Source organism: Citrus sinensis, chromosome 3 (genome assembly GCF_022201045.2).
Source record: "Citrus sinensis cultivar Valencia sweet orange chromosome 3, DVS_A1.0, whole genome shotgun sequence".
Lineage (NCBI taxonomy): Eukaryota > Viridiplantae > Streptophyta > Magnoliopsida > Sapindales > Rutaceae > Citrus > Citrus sinensis.
In genome coordinates, this window is record NC_068558.1 from 7,105,882 (window position 1) to 7,113,370 (window position 7,489).

The following is a 7,489-nucleotide window of genomic DNA, read 5'->3' on the forward strand; positions in this document are numbered from 1 at the left end:
ATAGGAACAAATTAAGTGATAAGTATTGGAAGAAAAAAACACAAGAAAGTTAAACTAGCATCCACTTCCAGGGGGAATTCCTCTTTATTAAAATCAAAATGTTAAGAGAATTCTTCCACACCCGTCTACTTCAAGCCAATACATATAAATAATAAAAAGTTGTTGTACAGCCAGCCTTATTACACACTCCTACACAAAATAAAATCTAAACTATTTCCCTAACAAACTTAACTTAACAACCCATACTTATCTTGCCCCTGTCTCTAACGAATTTTATCCCAACAACGCATCCTTTTGTTATTTTATTTAGTCATATCATTAAGCTTGAAAAGAAAGTAAGAATTTAACTTTAATTACCTCAATTGGTGAGGTCTTTGCACAAACACACAAAAACCCAAAAGAGCCGCGAGTGTTCGAGGAATGAGAAGGCTGTGATGGTGAAATTTTTCGACTGGAACCAGTGATTGTGAAGTGGCTTGATGGACTCGGGGAAGAAGATGGCTTGATCTCACCGGAATCACGTGGCCGACGTCCTTCAAATTGGTGTCCAGAGTGTATCGAACTAGATGTTGCTAGTGCGTGTGACGGCAGGGAAGCAGAAAGCTTAGGGTTTTTTGTTTACAAATTGTTAGTGGCCACTGACTTGCGTTATGCTACTTTACTTTTGGCGTTATGCTACTTTACTTTTGGGTTATGTTACTTCTTTTTTTTATTTTTTTTGACAAAAGCGTTATGTTACTTTACTTTTGGGTGACTTTGCAAATTGTTGGTGACTTGATTACTTTACTTTTTGCTAGTGCGTGTGATTTTGTTTTTATAATTTTTATAAGTTATATTTGTATTTTTGATTATTTAATCATTTTTTATTTTATATTTTTATTAGATAATGGCTAAGTTATGTTATGGTGCTTATGTAACTATGTAATGTCACATTTATAATATTTTTTAAAATAAATAAATAAATATTTTTTTTGCGGATTCACAGATTTTTGCGGATTCACAGAAGTAAATCCATATCCAATCCACCGACTGCAAATTTTTAAAATTTCAATCCAATCCAATCCACCAATCCAATGATCGAATTTTTACGGATTGAACGGATCAGATCGGATTCTGAACACCCATATGAGATTACAACTGATATTTACAAATTAGACTATTACTGGACGGGGCCGGCTCAACCATATTTGGAGCCTTAGGCAAATGATTTTAATTAGTTCCACTTATTTTTTTAAACTTAAATTATATCTTTTTTACTACCCCTTTTTCTAGACTAAACTAACTTTTATATTCTTCTATTCTCTAAAGTTTTTTGATATAGTTTTATTTCAAAATAGATAAAACAAGCACACACAAAAAGTAAATGAATAAAAGAATATATTAAAAAGAAATAAGAACAAATAAATAACAAAACTAATTAAGAGAGTAATGAAAAGATAAAATCTGCAATTTGAGATGAAATCATACATTAACTTATGTTTATATTAATTGTTTGAGGGTTTAAGTAATGACCAATAGCTATAGAGAATATAGAAAACTATTAGATTTTTTCTTTTTCTTCTTTAGTGGAAAGTAGAGGAAGCATGATTTTTTTCCTTCTCCCTCTTTCTTTCTCTCAAACACCAAGAACATATCATGTCTTGATTATTGGAGGAAAAATTTAAAACTTTTGAAATATAATATATTAATTCTAACAATGAAATAGAGAATTTGTAGGATTTGAACTATTAATTTATCGGTTTTGTAGAAATTAAAACTACTAAGTACTACATTAAATAAACTTTATAGGAATTTAATAGTTTATTTAGGAAAATATAATTACAAAATAATAATAAATTAAATGAATAATAATGACTTTTAAATTTACTTTCTCCTTTTATATACAAAATAATCATCTCGTGGGGCTTTCGTGTAAAGTGGAGCCTTAAGCAACTGCCTAAATTGCCTATAGGTTGAGCCACTATTGTTACTGTGACTAGTTTACATCAATTTTTGTGAAGTATAGCCTAGATTTTTACCCTCTCTAATATTCGAGGGGCGTCTACTCCACTCATATTTCGAAAGGGAGAAGATTGTCTTCATTCAAATTGAGGAAGGAAATTAAACTCTCATAATACATTGTGGGGGCTTAAACCCATGACCTCACAATTGCAAAGTTTGTGTTCTGAGCACTAGGCTAAAACCTAGTGGCTAGTTGACCATATTTGTTTAGTTTCTATAAATATAATAATATTAAACTTTTAAGGAAATGAGAGACGTTAACATAAATGGATCTAAATAATGATTAACATAGAGGAATTAGAGATAAAAATTATTTGTTTAGATAATGTGAGGTGAAGGCTTAGCTCAAGTGCTAAGAGCATTGCTTTCTTAGAGCCAATATCTTGAGTTTGAGCCTCAATGAGAGTGAATGGACTGAAATTAATTGATATTAAAAAATATATATAAACAAAAATTTGTTAAAATTTGTTAATAGTATTTATTTTTTGCTGAGGCTGGATGAGATATAAAATTGGAGCTTAATAGTTCCACCCATTTAATAAATCATAAATATTGGATGAAATTTGAAAAACCTAAAGGATTTTAATATAGTTTAAATAAGAACTAAAATATTTGACCCTCAGGAGCCCCGCATTTCTTATTTAACCCTATCATAAACTTATAATAAATTCTTAATACACCTTAAAAAAGGTAAATAAATAAAAAGATGCTGTCATTTTTATCTTTACAATATAATAAACGAAATTCATAAAGTAATTTTAAAATGGTTAAGGTTTAGTCATCCATTTATAAAAGAAGATTGCACCATATATTTTATTTTAACAAAGCCCAAGCCTACCAAACAAGCCATTTTTAAATTCCCTATAAATGGAAGATGTTTTTAATTTTTAAACATAAGTTAAAACAAAATTGATAAGAAGGATAAATAAGTTAAAATAAAACTGATAAGAAGGATAAATTAAGGATTATATTGATTATATTGGGAGAGAGAATTTATTTATAAGTTTAGGATGAGATTAATGGCCAGTTTGGTAATATTGTACCTTTTAAAATTATTGATGTTAATTGTGCTGCTGTGAAGAGAATCAACTAGTGCTTGGTAAATTTCATTTTAAAGAATTTTGAGAGTTTTAAAAGCAGCTGTATGTAGTTGGTAAATTTTACTGTTAAACTTTTGTAAAAATATAAATGACTGGCTTAGTATAATATTAAATAAAATTTATTTAAACATTCATAAACACACACACACACACACACACACACACACACACACACACACACACACACACATATATATATAATTATTTTTTATTGTGTACATATAATAATTAATAACTAAAATAAATATTTTAGATTATTAATTTTATTTTTATTTTCAATATAATTAGTAATTATAATAATCTCTTTAAAATTAATGATTTTATTTCATAATTAATAGGGATATAATTTTAGATTTTTATAATATGTATGAGAGTATATATGGAATCATATTAAATATAAAAGTGATTCTCAAAATCAGATTTTGAAAAGTTACTCTTATTCTTGTTTTTTCAAAATCTGCTTTAGGATAATTTTGAGAAGTTACTCTTATTCTTGTTTTTTCAAAATCTGCTTTAGGATAAGGTGATTTTGCGAAAAGTAATTTTTAGAAAAATTTATCAAATACCAAAATTAGCTTTTGGTTTTCAAAAATCACTTTAAGCCTCTTACAAGGATCCCAAATGAGCCCTAATTAAGAAATAGAGGTTGATAAGAGAAATCAAGGGGGTTCAAATATCACCACCCTTTTTCCTTTTTAAGATTTAATTATGTTACTTCTAATTAGTCATTAATGTAATGAATATATGATGTAGGACGTTAATTTATGTTAATTTAAGATTTAAGATTTTTTATTATTCTAGGACTTTTTATTTTAATTGGAGTCTATTATAGTATGTGTCTAATTTTTTTATTTCTATTATAATTGTAATTTATTTTCCCTTTTTAAGTTAACTTAAAAAATTGGGTTTACTCTATTATAAATAGAGAGATATTGTTATTGTTTTCATAACTTCAGATTTAATTATTCAATCCTCTTTATAATTTCCTATGGGATTATCTATCAAAATCTCTTTTATAAAGTCTCTTAGATTAGAGCCTTTTTTAATCTCACTTTATGCGTTTTTAAAAATCTCATTAGGTCGTTTGAGTTAGAATGAGATCTAATCATACATCGATTAGAGCGTAATCTAATCGCATTAGCTTGGTCTAGTACTAAAACGATATCTAGTGTTTTCTATCCAATTAATTCTGCTTCCATTATGCCGCTCCATCAATACAAAAATTATAAATCAAAGATTTTTAAGTAATTATTAGTTATTGGCGTAATGGTCTAAGCATAGTTGGTTAATCTATTACAATAATATTTTGGCTCCCCAGCGTGGCTCGGAATTGGCCTTAATTTTTAAAGCTTAAGCCGCAAAGCTTGAGAATCTCATACTCTCATATATTGGGATGGGCAACCTCAATCCAATCGTATCCAGCCTAATTAAATTTAAATGGGTTGATTAGGTTATAAGGGGTTGATTGGGTCAATTTGTTTTAACCCAAGAACCATAAAAATTACAGCATAACTAATGTCAAATGTCAACTAACCCTTTTTATTCTTTTATAAAATAGACTCTTTTTAATTTCTCTTAGTTAAAGTTGATATTGATTAATTCTCTAAATTCAAAATTCAGTAATCAAACTCGAATTTCACTAAAAGTTAGTTGACAGATTTTCAAACATTATGTCATATAGTTTTTTATACAATATTTATTTTTGTTGCTTTGTTTATTAATATATGTTAGGTACAATGAGAATTAATGTGTTTTTTTTTCTATTTGAATCAATTTTAAGTACCAAATAGTTTTTAAATTATTGTTTTATATTTATGATTTTTTTTATTTTTAATGTTAATCAACCCAATCAACCAAACCCAATCCAACACAATGATTTAAAGGTTGGAGTAGTTTGAGTTGGATATGTTTATTTGGTTAGGTTGGGGTGGGCTAATTTTTTCTTAACCCAATTAATAATAGGTTGAGTTGGATTTTCATAAACTCAATCCAATCCAATCCAATTCATGCCCAACCCTGCCCTCATATCCTTAAGTGGACTGTGGATAATTTATAAAAGTTTAGGGTATTTTTGAACTTTGGCATTAAGCACATCGGGTGGAAGCCTAATAATTTCCCCATTTTAATTGTTATATCACATTATCTATGCATAATTTATCTACTTGATGTTGTAATATGATTTCTTTGATTTTGAGTTTTAGTTAGCGCGTGAATTAAAAAAAAAAATCCTACTTGACGTAACTACCTGTTAAAAACATAAAAAAAAAAAAGATCAATTATAAGTTGGAAATAGTAACGTAGTAGGTTTTTTCTAGTACTTTGAGACATAAAAATCATTTGAAATTTAAAATTACTCGATGCGAAGTTGTTTAAATATATGAACAATCATTTAGTTGAGTTAGTTGGCATTTTCTTCCCTTTATTTTAAAATGAAAGATTCGAGTATGACTGTTTAAAGTTTAATAGACTTTGGTTGTACGTTGGACTTTGATTGCATTTTTTTTTATTAATAAAGGGCTATGAAAAGAGCTAAGGCAACACTAAACTAGAGTGTGCAACTCCAGAGTATCATTGTTTAATATGCTAAGCATATTTAAAGAAAGAGACTGAAAGCAATGTAAACCTAAAGGAAAAGATAAGCTATAAGTAGCAACGAAATCTGCTGCTGCATTTGTTTCCCGATAGATATGGTTCACTTGAATCAACCAATCACGTCTTTGGTTGCATTTTTTATAATATTAAAAGACGGTTGTCTGAATTTAAATGGAAATACATAAATAAAATTTGCTGACTCAAGAACTTACTAAGAATATATCAATTCTATATTGACCCTAGTCCATATTTGTGCAATTTTGCATATATGAGGGAAGATTTTTGTCCAGTTAGTTGGAAGTAGCTAGAGTCCGAACATATAAATATCGCCACTGCAGAGCTACATATATCTGAGTAGGGTCTAAGAAAATTTCCAACGTAATTAATTACATGAAGATTATAATTAATATGTAAAATTGATGATAGTTCATGCTAAGAATATTGTCTCTTTAATTCTGGTATACGTTTCTCAAGTTATTTCCTCTATCTTTCCTAATAAGGTCGAACCACGAAACAAAGTGTTTATCAACGGCGGGACCTCTCAAGATATTTCCTCTGTCTTTCCCCGATACGGTCGAATTAAGAAACAAAACGTGTATCAATGGCGGGACCTCCACATCATGAGCCGTTTGATCAAAATTCAGTGAAATTGAAAATGTAAAATTTTCTCTAGAAATAGATAAAATTGGGAGTAATGAGCCATCATCAGGCAATTCAACCAGGATTGAGCTCGGTAAAGAACCGGATAGATCAACTCCAACTAGAATCCAGCTTGCATATATAAAAACCATAATTCTTTTCTTTGGTATTTGTAATGGTAGACCGACGCCACGAGTAATTTCATATCAAGTCGTATCAATTTGTAAATAGAAGTTCATATCGTTACTTCTATCAGCTTGTGCCTTACGTAGTTGAGTCTCTGCAGCTAAAGTCCAATAGAGTAAATAGGCCACCTTGGCCTGTCCCATAAGGAATAATAGTCAATTTTCTTGACTTGACTTAGTGAAAGTATAACAAAACATCATCGAAATTTCCAATAATGCCGTGGGACGTAGGTAATGCAAAATTTCCACAGTCAGAGCCACCCTTGGCCACTTCTATGTAGACCCTCATGATGAGCACATACTAAAATAATTACATATAGATTATTTATGAACCATTATCCAACATTACATCAACCTTAGACTTATACCTAAACTAGAAAATAGAACCGCATTTCATGCGGTTTTAAAAAAAAAATTAGTATTATCATTTTTTTTTACTTTATATTTGATGAAACTTATAAAAAATATGAATTGATTTTTTTTAAGATGAAGCAGCCTTATAAAAAATAAAAAAAAAATTATTAGCCAGCAATACAAATAAAGAAACAACGCAAGATAAAGAATAAAATGAGAGAATATATTATAGAGTGATTTTATTCATTCCAAGTGTGTGTGTACAAAATAAAAAGATGAGCTCTCCTTTTATAGTTACATAATCACTCCATGAAATTAATAAAAAATTATGGATCATAATTTCTTGTGAAATAGTGGGAGTTATAGGAAAACTAAAGGTTGCTAATGAGAGATAGTAGGGAGACTAAGAGATATATGTTATGAACATTTACATTTATTTTAATAAATTCATAACACTCCCCCTTGGATGTTCATTACAAAGAATATGCCTCATTAAAATCTTTACATAATTGTTATTGTATAATAACAATTAAATTAATTATGAGAAGATGAAAAGCCAAATCTAAAAGAAAAATTTTCTATTTATTAGATAATAGAGAATATACAAAGATGAGAAAT